The 13,455-nt window shown below is 36.1% G+C and overlaps 1 long non-coding RNA gene across 1 annotated transcript in view; it reads left to right on the top strand.

Annotated features, from left to right (window-relative positions):
• Positions 1-8,592, top strand: part of LOC123380070 — a 336,895-nt gene extending 328,303 nt beyond the window's left edge. The window contains exon 6 of the long non-coding RNA XR_006585301.1: positions 8,459-8,592. This is a non-coding gene — a long non-coding RNA (uncharacterized LOC123380070). The remainder of the gene's footprint in view (positions 1-8,458) is intronic.
• Positions 8,593-13,455: the final 4,863 nt, after the last annotated feature.

Raw genomic sequence — 13,455 nt, 5'->3', positions numbered from 1 at the left:
TAGCACTCAATTAAAAAATTATCAAATATGTGAATGAATAGCCAAATAATAGTTTTTCCTGACATGCTAGGTGTCCTAGGAAAAGTATGTTCTATGGGGCTGACATTTTCATATGCACTGAAACCATGAGCCCAGGTTGTACATTTGTCCCTTATTTTCATTACTTGAAACTAAGCTAACCATTCTCCATAACCATTTTGTATAGATTAGTTTCAATATTAAATATTTAGTCTTGTCAGTAAGAACATCCTTTTTTCTGAATGTTTCTCAACTGAATTCTATACTTATTTTATATTGTTGGTATCTTTATGACCAGAGACTAGTGAAGTCTACTCATATTCCTTAATATTTCTCTTTGTTTGTTAAAAATATTTTGAACGCCTATAATGTAGGAAATGGGAGGTTAAGCATGGGAGTCACAAACATTACTAAGTTATGGTCAATGTCTTTTAGGACTCAGTAGAATGATGATGAGGGAGACAAAGGCACATAGATAAACTATGAAATGTAATAAGTGCTATTGCAGAACTGTGAACGAGTGTTCTAGGAACAGACTTTGAAGTATTTTAATTTATGATTTTATTTTAACATTCAGGCTATCCTCAATTTAAAAGGAAATTATAAAGGGCAGAAATGGGGCTGTTAGTGTTAGGAAAGGAAACACATACCGAGATATTTTAAAAACCTTATTATCTTTCAGGTTCTAAAGGAGTTAAGATTTTGTTTTTATCTTATACGCAAAGTTACTATAAGTTATTCAAGACTATATTTTATATTAACATTTTGATTCCTAGGGAACATTGATCTTCAACTCCATTTTTGAAGTTAAAAATAACACTACTTATAATCTTTTCAAAAAGTCAAAGTCCTAGGAATAGTTGAAGCAGCGTAAATATTAGTTTAAACTGTTTTTCAGATGCTGGTAGGCTACTATTAAATGGAAGTTGTACACAGAAGTAATAAATAAATAGGGGTGCCTGGGTGGCTCAGTCAGTTGCGCATCTGACTCTTGATTTTGGTTCAGGTCATGATCTCACAGTTCATGAGATTGTGCCCTGTGTTGGGTTCCATGATGGTGGTAGGGAGCCTGCTTGGGTTTCTCTCTCTCTCTCTCTCTCTCTCTCTCTCTCTCTCTCTCAAAATAAATAAATATTATTTCTCAAAATAATATAAATATTATTAAAAAAAAGTAATAAATAAATTAAAGGAGAGAGGAAAGGAGGGAGAAACATGGAGAAAGATTTTCTACACTGAATTTCACTTACTTAGTTGAAAGCATAGTTTATTGAATCATAGCTATTTAAATTTCTAAGTCCAGAGCCAATATAATTAGCAATTAATATCATATTGCAACTTTGTACAAATTAGAAACTGAATTAGGATTGTAAATTGTATGTTTTACTTTCCTGCCTATGCAGGAAAAGCTTCCACCTAAAGCATTTAAGTTTGGGGGCAAATTTTTTCAATACTATTTTCATTAAATTAACCTATTCTTCAGGGCTCTTTCCTCACAAAATTTGCAGTCACCTCTTAACTGGAATGTTAGTACAAACCGTATCATCTATGTTTCATCTATCTTAATCTGTCGATCTATCATCTATAGTCATCTATCTATCTATCTATCTATCTATCTATCTATCTATCTATCTATCTATCATCTAATCTATCTACCTACCTGCCAGCCTACCTATCTCATGATCTATCATCTATCACTGTCTCTCCCTGTTTCAATCTCCCTGTCTCTCTAATGTCTACTTCTATTTCTAATTTCTCTTATTCTGGCTAGCACTGTCTCTAAAACATAGGTTTCTTATTTGCCTATAATACAAAAAGTAAATCAATGCTTGTCAGTTGATTGAATGAGATTATATAATAAATGAGGAAAAAACTACCATACTCTGCTGAGGTATAGAACCTGGGAAATTCATTAAGTCTGCTAGCATCTGAACAACTCCCTCTCACAGATTAGACTCCCTAGTGAGTTAACTGCCCAGAGAGTTAGCAGTGGTGAAACTAAAATTCACTGAGCTCTTACTATGTGCCCAGTACTCTGCTAGACATTATCTGACTTAATCCTCACAATAGAAACAAATGATGACATTACTGTTACTGTCTATAAGAAATAGGCACAGAGAGGTTAAGTAACTTGCCTGAGTTCCATAGTGGAGAGCCAGGGTTCAATCCCAGGCAGTGTGATTCCAGCATTATTGCATTTTATTGAATTCAAAGGCCTCTTAGTCTCCTGGGTATGCAAACTGTCATAGCTGGCTTCAATACTATTTTTCTAGTTGAATGCAATGTCTTATCATTTAATTCGCACAAGAAATATCTTCTACTACTTAATTCACAGGTGTAGTTTTATGTAAAATTATGCAAGTAAATGTGAATTTAGTTTTTAGCTTTAATTTTTCAGGGCTGCACAATTTGGAATCTTCCATCTATAATATTTGTTAAATGAGGCATGGCTTGATATTGGAACATTAACATTGCATTATATAGATACTATGCTAATTAATGTAATTAATATTACATTGATATTAATGTAAAATATACACTTGCTGATCATACAAGTGGAACTGTTTACTTAAGTCATAAATCAAAAAAGGATAAACCAAACTTTAATGTAGACTGTACAGCTGCTGCATAGATCAATTGGTTAAGTAAAGGAATATTACAGGGGCGCCTGGGTGACTCAATTGGTTCAGCATCTGACTCTCGATTTCTGCTCAGCTCATGATCCCAGGGTTGTAGGATCAAGCCCTGCGTCGGACTCTGCATCGAGTATGGAACCTGCTTGAGATTCTCTCTTTCCCTCTGTCCTTCTATCCTCTCCCTCTCTAAAATACATTTTTAAAAAATGAAAAAAAAATGAAAGTAATATAAAAATCATTGCCAAGTTGGTCTAGTAAGGTTAGAACACTTAAATAAGGTTAAACAAAAAGACGTAGTTGAGTGATTCTGAGAAGATTTGATTGGTCCTCACTTAATGACTTTTACCCAGGACTTTCCTAGTTCCAGTGCCATTTCTGCTTACAATTAGCACATATAAATAAGTACTTCAGCAAAATTTTAAATTGCTATAGGCTATGGATCACTGAATCCCTTGGGAATTGCTGAAATTACAAATGTTAAACCCATGAATGTCAAGGTTCATGAGTAATCTGCATTACAACACAAACATCATCCACATCGGGCAGTAATTATGTGACTTGAGAAAATATTAGCAAATTATCTCTGCCAGTAATTAATCAAAATGTGAATACAAGCCCTTTATGGCTTATTTGTTTAAACTGCTGAACAGTGATTCTTTTTTACCCGCACAAATGTAAGTTTGTTATCTATCACTTACAACTAGGTTTCAAGCAGAAAAAATTTAGTTTTATTCATATGAATCAAATCTTAGGACTTAGACCAGAACAAAATTAAGATGTTTTTAAAGATGTAGGTAGTTTTAGAGCCTGAGGTCCTTCAACAAAGTGAATGCTTAATATGCCTATTGAAAAATAGATCTTTTTTTTTAAATTCACACTTAAAATAGGATGATAACTATTAATTTTTAAAATTTCTTATGGCATATTTCAACACAAAATAAACTTTCTATCTTCATCTTAACCTGGATTTTTAAAGAGGGGTCATTTTTGAATTTTATTATGTACAATTCTGTAGAATAAAGTTTATCTGCCCTTTATCATCTTTTAGTATATACATGCAACTCTGACTTTCTATGTTTCTGTGGCAGGGGGAGGGGGGGTAGGAAATAGAGTATTTATAAAATATTACTTTTAAATTTGCTTAGTTCGTGACGTTGGAAATATTGGCATCTGCAGTTCTGTAAACATGTCTCACAGAGTCAATGTACAAATACAAGACTTTTCAAAGGTCAAAGCAATTGTCATCAGTATTAAAGAATGACAGAGTTATATGAAGCAAATGTGGAGACACCGAATTTAGATACTATGTGCTCTGCAAAGTAGAAGGCAGAATCTGTTGACTGCCCTCCCCTCTCATTTTCTTTCCCCTGTCACCATCTTATTTCATTTTAGTTTGTTTTTTTTTTTTTTTTTTTTTTTTTTTTTTTTTTTTTTTTTTATGTAGCTGTTCTCCAGTCAAGACACTTCATTGTTGAATCCTGTTTCTGCAGCTGTTTTTTTAAAATGTATGTCCAAATTATATGTTTTCTTCTTCTTGGAAATTTTATTGCAGAAAATCTCTGCTTTTAATTAAGTGTTATTTCTAGTCTTATTTATAATTTTCTTTTCAAAAGAAGGAATTATTATTGTGTCTCTGCAGGAGACTTCTTCCTGAATTGCAACTTTTAGATGTTGAAAAAGAGTAATTGGATGTATTATGTTTTTCTAGAAGTAAACATGGCTTGCATTATGCATCACTCATTTTTACATGTGGCTATCTAATTAAATTGATATCACTACCTCTAAAATAAATGTAAACGATAATGAATCATTCCTTAGTTCCGCAAGAAGCCAGGACTCATTGAGCAGTGTGCTTTTTAAATTTCATGAACTTAGTATAAAATATATATTTACAAGCAAGGAAGTTGTGGGGAACCAAGACTAAGAGAGCTAATCTTAGTATCTTTCTGCATTACTTCACCCCCAAGTTCTTGGTAGGTATCAATTGATGGATCTGAATTTTTGTATGTGATCAGTCTCTCGGGACTATTTTTGACTATGTTGTCTGGATAAAAAACAAATAAATTAACCTGAGTGATTGGCAGAATATTTAGCCAGTACATTTTTAGATACAGCCCCATTACCTCCACAGGTATTTTTAGACTTATGTTTTGTATAGTACATAATACTACTAATATTATTTTGATTAGAAAGTATTTGGTACTGTTAAAACCCTACTTTAATGATATCATTTGGGTGTTGAGGATTGTTCTCATATTTTCTAACTTCTTCAGTATATTATTTCTCATGATTTTCTTCATTGAGAAAAAACTATTTTTTTTTTTTTTTGAGAGCGAGAGAGAGAGAGATGGAGAAAGTGTGCGTCAAGGAGTGAGGGAGGGGTAGAGGAAGAGGGAGAGAGAGAAACTTAAGCAGACTCCATGCCCAACACAGGGCCTGATGCGGGGCTTGATCTCACAACCCTGAGATCATGACCTGGGCCGAAATCAAGAGTCCGACACTTAACTAAGCCACCCAGGCACCCCAAGAGAAAAGTTTTATTTTTTCTCTTCTTCCACTTGATTTATTCTTTTCCATTTTTTGGATTTGTGCCCTTGGACTTCAAAGTCCTGCTTTACTTCATTTACCATGTCTTTAGTTACAGATTTCTGCCTATGCTCTTAGAAGCTGTGTGATTGTCATTCAACTCCTTTGCTCAAATTTGCAGTACAGCACAACAGGCCATAAAAGGCTTTGATACATCTATTATTAATAGATAAAAACTAAAAAGATGCCAAGAAAAATCTAAAGGCATAGCTTCTGTGGCAGTATCTATAAAACAGGGAGTCGTAAAGGTGAAAACCAGTAATAGGTGTTACAGGAATAAAGTGAATTGGTCAACTCAAGAAATCAAGATCTAAACATTTCCATGCAAAGATAGTATTACTGAATAGTGTCTATCTCGCTAAAAAGGCATAACATTATTTACCCATATATTAGAATGTGAAAATTTGTTGTCAATTAACTATATGGTTGTCCACCAAAATCTCATCTTTATTTCTTTTTTTACTGTTTTATTTATTTGAGAGAGAGAGAGAGAGAGAGAGAGAGAGAGAGAGACAGACAGACAGACAGACAGACAGACAGTGTGAGCAGGGGAGAGACAGAGAGAGAGGGAGACACAGAATCTGAAGACAGGCTCCAGGCTCTGAGCTGTCAGCACAGATCCCGAGGCAGGGCTCGAACTCATGAACTGTGAGATCATGACCTTAGCCAAAGTCGAACGCTCAACTGACTGAGCCATCCAGGCTCCCTTCATCTTTATTTCTTATGTAGAAATAGTACCTTACAATTTTGGTTCGGCATATGGCCACTGAAAATTAAAACTAGATTACCCAGGCTTCCTTTTAGTTAAACAAGATCAAGTATCCAAGGAATATAGCATATTTAAGGGAAATGGTGTGGGTAATGTTTAAAAAGTATACCTAAAGAAGAGACATGCCTTCCTGTTCCTATTTCTTGAAATCAAGAAATAGACATATTGACTAGATATGGGATAGTTTGGACCATGAAATAGACACTGTTGAGATTAATGGGACAAGCCAGAAAAAGCCATGGTCCTGGACAATCATGGAATTGCAAAACTAGGACAAGATTGCTCTAGTTATATACCAAGTAAATGAATTTCTATATTGTTTAAGCTAGTGTTCATTTTTGGCTTTCTGTAATTTTTAGATAGACTTAATGCTAATGAATATAAGCTGCTACTTTTCATAGCACAAACTGGAATTTTTGAACTATTTTGCTTTGTAATATTTTTCAGTCCCATTCTTCACTTTACATTTGTGCATCTGTGCTGGGAGCTGGTTCACCATAGCAAGCACTCACTATGCCACATAATGGCTCAGAAAGACACCCTTTAATTTTTAGCAATGGAACACGAGAGAGGTGGGTTTAGCTACTTTGTTCATTTCTTACACCCCTCCCTCAGCCTGCTGTAATTCTCCTCCTCTCCTCCTCCTCCTCCAATTCTCCAATTCTCCAATTCTCCTTGTCTTGCATGCCCCCCCCCACACCTGCACATGACCTAGAACTGGAAAGAATTCTAGAAGCCTCTGTGTTCCATAATTATACCTTCTAATCTGTCACCTGGTGCTATCAATTCTATCCTTCAAATATTTTTCCTGTTTGTCCCTGACTCTACATCCCTGTCTGTTGTCATATTCCCCTGCTCAGGCTTTTGTCATGTCTCCACAGCATCTGTGCCCACACTTTGCACACTGCAGCTCTTTTCTTTCCATCTCACATGCTGTTCTTATCACCTGGGAGAGATGGAGCATGCACACTGAATGGGAAGCTTTACGGCTCAGAATTTCTCAGGGATTGTTCATCATCCCCGGCAGTAGTGACATATGGCATTCTCATGAGCTGTGTGGTCAAAAGTGATACCTGAATGGTCCTTGGTATTGATGTCATGACAGGTGAGGCAGGGCTCTGGCCAGCCCGCTTTCCTCCACCATAGGCACAATTGCATAATAGCCTCACTGACATTTCTTCTCCAATAGCATAGGTGGTTATGCCTCTGTTAAGGATTTGCTTTCACCTTAAAGACATCATTTCAGTACATTATATTTTGTTAGAAAATAAGCCATTTCCCTGAGTATTTCAATTTTTTTCTGATTTGTACTTTGAATTTGCTCATAACATTTTTATATTTTCTTATTTTTGATGTACAGTTTGCACTCTTTCCTTTATCCTTCATCAGTCTGTTTGGAAGTTATCCATTTTATTCCATCTTTCAAAGGTCCAACCCTTTGTTTTGGTAATGTTTTCCCTTTAAGAATATTTTACTTCTAGTTTTATTGGCTGTGAATTTAAGAATGCAGTCTGTGAAGGTGGTATACATATTTAAACTCTTTGAATTTTTTGCTTCCCTGGTGTTCTTATAATCTTCAATACTGTCGGGGCGGCGCCTGGGTGGCTCGGTCGCTTAAGCGTCTGACTTCGGCTCAGGTCATGATCTCATGGTCTGTGAGTTTGAGTCCCGCGTCGGGCTCTGTGCTGACAGCTCAGAGCCTGGAGCCTGTTTCAGATTCTGTGTCTCCCTCTCTCTCTGCCCCTCCCCTGTTCACGCTCTGTCTCTCTCTGTCTCAAAAATAAATAAACGTTAAAAAAAATTAAAAAAAAATCTTCAATACTGTCTACGTTTTGACCCAGTGAATGAATGACTGCATTTTAATAGTAGAGAAGCTTAACCCATTCAGGTTTGTTTGATAAGTCATTATTTATTTTCAATTCTATCATTTTATTATTTTTAAGGAATGTATAAGTAACTTTTACTTTACCTACACTGTATCACTCTTCATTGCTCTTAAAACCCGCTGGTGAAATGCCGCTGCTTCTTAAATGCTGTGTAGGTGTTTAGCACCACAAGAATTATTTCTTTGGATTTAGAGGTGAACACATGTATTTTTCCTTCTTCTTCCTCTTCTCCTCCTCCTCCTTTTTTTTTTGTCTCTCTCCATCTTTCTATCCCTCTATCCTTCCCTCCCTCTCCTTCCGCTCTTCTCTCTTAGTTGGGAGCTGTAATAAATGTAACATCCACAACACTTTGTACCTATTTTACTAATCAACATTCTTGGTCACAAATAGCATAATTGGTTGGAAACATAGAAGATAGCTTAAGGGATCTGTGCAAATATTGGGGGACCCTGTGTAGATAACAAGCATGAGCCACAACAGTCTTTGCAGCCAAGAAACAACTGGATAGGATACTACTGCTAGTGCCCCCATTACAGGGCACTCATTGCCTCTTATTTCCATTACAGGAACAAACTATCATTGCTGAACTGCTGACTTCTTTATTGCCACAACGATTATTAACATCTGGCTGTGCATCACTTCCTCAAGGTGAGTCATGAATGGCAGTTCCTGTCTCCATATTCTGGAAACCTGGAGTGGGTAGAGAAATCATCTGCCTTCTTGACTTTCTGCCTACCATCAACCATACAGAGATGGAGTTTCAGAAGTTAGGAAGGTTGTTTGTATGCTGAATAAGCACATAGCATACTTCTATTGCATTTAAACCCTTTGTCTTGCCTGTATACATTAATAAGTTCTAAAAATATGTGTGTGTACACACACACATATATACACATTTAAACCCTTTGTCTTGCCTGTATACATTAATAAGTTCTAAAAATGTGTGTGTGTGTGTATACACACACATATATATACACACACACACATATAAAATTTGAAAAAGTGAATAGACTGTAGTAGACTAAAATAAAATGACAAAAGTAAAATAGAATTTGAAAAAAATTTACATAAAAGCAAAAAAATATAGTAAAAATTAAAGAAAAATATTTTTAATAGAAATTGAGGGGCGCCTGGGTGGTGCAGTCGGTTAAGCGTCCGACTTCAGCCAGGTCACGATCTCGCGGTCCGTTGAGTTCGAGCCCCGCGTCGGGCTCTGGGCTGATGGCTCAGAGCCTGGAGCCTGCTTCCGATTCTGTGTCTCCCTCTCTCTCTGCCCCTCGCCCGTTCATGCTCTGTCTCTCTCTGTCCCAAAAATAAATAAAAAACGTTGAAAAAAAAATAGAAATTGAAGGTAAAAATGAAATTTTTCTCTTTCTGCATTCAAGCAAAAGAAAAGAAAAAAGAGAAAAAAAGAAAAAAAATCATTTGAAAATTTGAAAAGGTGAATACACTGAAGTAGACTAAAATAAAATGATAGAAGTAAAATAGAATTTGAAAAAATTTACACAAAAGTAAAAAATATAGTAATAAAAATTAAAGAAAAATATTTTTAATAAAAATTGAAAATAAAAATGAATTTTTCTCTTTCTGTATTCAACAAAAAGAAGTACACACACACACACACACACACACACACATAAAAGTTTGCTTCACTCTCTTACTTTGAAAAAGAGAAAATCTCCCATCTAACATAATGGCACTTTTCTTTATACGTGATGAATGCAAAACATGCTGAAACCATTCCTAATGGGAGCCAATTCAAATTGTGAAATTTTTCTGTGGACATCTCCAAGTTAAGAATCACTCGTTGATGTCCACTTATCTTCTGGCTCGTTTGTTCCATTATTATTTTTCAACCCACATGTTTATTTGCAAATTTAACTACTTAACATTCCCCATATATAGTACTAACTGAGAAGAAAAAAGGAAAGAAAAATAGTCATCAGTTGTATGTCACGTATGCATGGGTTAGTCTCTTCTTATGTGTTCTGTTGTACACTACAACCACTAACTCTGCAGGGTCTGGAATCATTGGGAGAGAATTTATTTGTAATGAAAGAATCATTAGATTTAAGTAATGAGATCTGATGAACTCTTGATTCATGAACTCAGGTGTTCAATTTATGAGGAAAATAGTACCTATATAGGTTATGGGTTCAGAGTATATATCACATGCAGTAGTTGGCAATGTAACTAATTTCCATCAACCTATAAACTTTCCTATTTATGTGTAAAGAGACAGTAAAAAAAAAAAAAAGAAGTAATACAACATGGGATACCGTAGCATTTGCTAAATAGAGAGATGATGTATACAGATGCATAATGAGTAAGAACAGCAAGTCCAAATCTTGAACTAGCCTATATTCCAGTGAGGGTAAGGAATTAACCCTTTTGTATTGAAAAGGATCAAATGAAATCTATAAGCCACCAAAATAGCTGGTTGGTGGCTAAAATATGGTGGCCCATGGTATGTTCTGGTCACTGGCAAAATAGACTCACAACAATGTTTGCAGTGCGTTCTATTGATCAGAAGAGTTCATGTCACCGAGCTGCTGCATAATCTCCGTGTCTTTGACCATAGAATCTCTACTCTTGAGTCTACTGAGTAAATGCTATATGACCTGAGGAGGAGGCTGCCTGAAACAGGGGACTATGTCATGTTTCTACCTTATTAAGAGGCATCTTCATCAGGGGCTTTCAATCAACATTCGTGCAGGAAATAGTTCATAACTATTTGTTCAACCTAGAAAAACATATAATTTACTGAAAATGATGAAGTTAGCCTTTAGATATACTACAGATTATAAATACTCTGTAAGAAAAAAAGATGCAAAAAGCAAAAAGATAGAAATAATTTAATAAAATATTTAATAAAAGCCTATAATGTCATTAAAAGCAAGAGCAGAATGAAATTAAATCATTGAGTCCAAAATGACGTATTAAGACCATTACTGGATCTAAAATATAGACAAGCCATACATAGTTTCCTTCACTTAAGCTTGTTCCATAAACGTAGGGATTGATTCATATTAAGAACTTTTTGTTACTCACCAAATTAATAACTTAAATAGAAACAAGTGTCTTCCTGCCATAGATGTTGAAAAATCTCTTCATACAATTTTATATCCATGTCTAATAGCAATGATTGGTCTCTTAACCAAATAGAAATTATATATGTATGTATATATGTATATATCCTTATGCACGTGCATGCACATACATATATCCTTACCATAATTACACTGTGACAAAAGTCACAGTTAAGTTAGTTGTGAAACAGAAGAGTCACTATAGTCAAATTAGCTAGAAGAATTTCTACACTGTTCCTGAAGTACTAGTCAATGAAGTTAGAGGGAAAAAATGAGCTATTTTAAGCTTTATATGAAACAAATACTATTAATAGCAGATTAGATAATTCTATATCTTGAAGCTGTAAAATTTGCCATGAGGGGGGAACATGACCCATAAGGTTGTGGCTATTAAACTAAGAAAACAAAGGTTTTCTAGGTATAAGCTATTATTAGCCAGATTATACAACAGGAGAAATAAGCCTGTTTACAACAGCAACCACAAAAGTAAAATACCTAGAAATAAACTGAATAAGGCCTCAACCAAGGCTATATGAATGTAATGGTAAAACTTTACTGAAGGACAGTAAAAGAATTTGAACTCATCAAAATAAAAGCTCTATTCTTTTATTGGAGAGCAGCATATATTTAATTTATCAATTAATCTTGAGACTCACTGTGATACCTGTGAGGGTAACTATAGAGTTCTAAAGCTCTATGCAAAATTAAACATGTATAATTATATAAAAGGAGAAGGATAGTGGAACTAGTTTTACCAAATGTTGAAATGCGTTGCTGTGAAAAAGTAGTACAAATATATGTTGGTCTCTCTTCTTGGCTCCTGGCATAGAGCTCCTAAAACCCTTGTAGTTTCCTGGGGCACCTGGGTGGCTCAGTTGGTCAAAGCGTCCGACTTCAGCTCAGGTCATGATCTCGCAGTTCGTGAGTTCAAGCCCCGCGTCAGGCTCTGTGCTGACAGCTCAGAGCCTGGAGCCTGTTTCAGATTCTGTGCCTCCCTCTCTCTGACCCTCCCCCACTCATGCTCTGTGTCTCTCTGTCTCAAAAATAAATAAACGTTAAAAAAAAAACAACCTTGTAGTTTCCTGTGATAAGATCACTAGGAGCATCTTTTGTTCTAATATTTGGTCTCTGACCCAGCTCCTGACACAGGGCTTCTGAATCCCTTGGAGTTTCCTAGGTGATAGGACCATATTTTGTTTTAATGAAGCAACTCTTGAATAGCTCCTGGACTGGCTGGTCACCAGAAAGATTAAGCCATGATTGGGAACTTGGAACTTTCCGCCTCACTCCCTCATCCTCCAGGAAGAGGAGAGGGGCTGGAAATTGGAGTTAATGATCAATCATACTCATGTGATTAAGCCTCCATAAAAACCTCCAAAGTACAGAATTTGGAGAGCTTCAGGGTTGCTGAAGTACCAGGAGGGTGGGGCACCTGGTGAGGATATGGAAGCTCTGTACCCCTTCCCCCATCTCTTCCATCTGGATGTTCATCTGTGTCCTTTATTATCTGCTTTTATAATGAGCTGGTAAAGGTAAGTAAGTTTTCCTGAGTCTGTGAGCCATTCTAACAAATTAATAAACCCAAGAGTGGGGTCATGGAAATCCCAATTTATAGCCAGTCAGAAGTATAGGTGACAACCTGTGATCTGCGATTGGCATCTGAAGTAGAAGAGGGCAGTCCGATGGGGCTTTGTCAGAATCCAGTTAAACTGTGGGACCCCCAGCTGGTGTCACAGAGAATTGGTTGGTGTACAAAAACCTACACATACTTGGTGACCAGAATTGTCAACAGTGAAATATTGTGAGTGTGTAAGTAAAGGAGAGAATGCAGGAGTGTGTTTTTCCTATACAGTTACCATATTTAATACAGTTATATCATGCAGTGTTATTTGGATAAGATCTTAAATAGATGACGTTTGAAGCCTTGTGGGTATCTGGTAAAAGGGCAGTATAAACAGGAAAAAAGGCAAATGCAAAGGCCCAAGCCCCAAGGCAAGATTGTGAAGCAGCAAATATGACCTTGAGCTTGGAGTAAAATGATGACGGGAAGATTGGGAGATGCAGTGAGAATCTGTAGGGGGAGGCAGGGGTTGTAGGGTATATGGGCCTATTAAGTCATAAATAGAAAATGCTTGTACTCTCAGTGAGATGGGAAGTCATTGGAGGTCCTCGAACAAAGAAGTGAAATGGTTTGATTGACATTTTAATGGTTTCACTCCGGCTGCTATGTTAAGAATAAATGAGGGTGGACAGGGAAAAAGATAAGGAGACCATGTTGAACACCTGAGAAAGTCCGGGCAAGAAAGGGTATCTTGAATAAGAATTGTAGCAGCAGAGTGAGTGACACATAGTCTAATTCTGGATATATTTTGAAGGTAGTATCAGTTGGGCACGCTGATGAATTTAATGTGGAGTAAGAAAAAGAAGGCAAGGGTGACTCTAAGGATTTTGATTTGAAAAACTATGTGGATGGA

Source organism: Felis catus, chromosome C2 (assembly GCF_018350175.1).
Source record: "Felis catus isolate Fca126 chromosome C2, F.catus_Fca126_mat1.0, whole genome shotgun sequence".
Taxonomy (NCBI): Eukaryota; Metazoa; Chordata; class Mammalia; order Carnivora; family Felidae; genus Felis; species Felis catus.
Note: the sequence above shows the minus strand (reverse complement) of the source record. Positions and strands in the feature narration are given on the sequence as shown.